We start from the raw sequence: 387 nt of genomic DNA, 5'->3' as shown, positions 1-387 counted from the left end.
TCAATATGAGGGCTGGCCCCTGAGTTACAGAATCTGGCCAGGACATGGTGGCTCATGCCTGTAATCCTAGCACTCTGGCAGGCCAAGGCAGGTGGTTTGCTTGAGCTCACGAGTTCCAGACCAGCCTAAGCAAGAGCAACACCCCATCTCTACTAAAAATAGAAAAACTAGCCAGGTGTTGCGGTAGGCACCTGAAGTCCCAGCTATTTAGGAGGCTCAAGCAAGAGGATCGCTTGAGCCCAGGAGTTGAAGATTGCTATGAGTTATGACGCCACAGTACTCTACCCAACAAACTCTGGGTAGGGCAACAAACTGTCTAAAAACAAACAAAAAATCGTAGACGCTGCTCTGCTAGATTCACCTCCTCGGGCTCCAGCTCTGGCTCTC

The sequence above is a fragment of the Otolemur garnettii genome, unplaced genomic scaffold (genome assembly GCF_000181295.1).
Source record: "Otolemur garnettii isolate 467f Iridium unplaced genomic scaffold, OtoGar3 scaffold00014, whole genome shotgun sequence".
NCBI classification, from domain to species: Eukaryota; Metazoa; Chordata; class Mammalia; order Primates; family Galagidae; genus Otolemur; species Otolemur garnettii.
The sequence above is the reverse complement of the archived record's forward strand: the minus strand, read 5'-3'. Positions refer to the sequence as shown.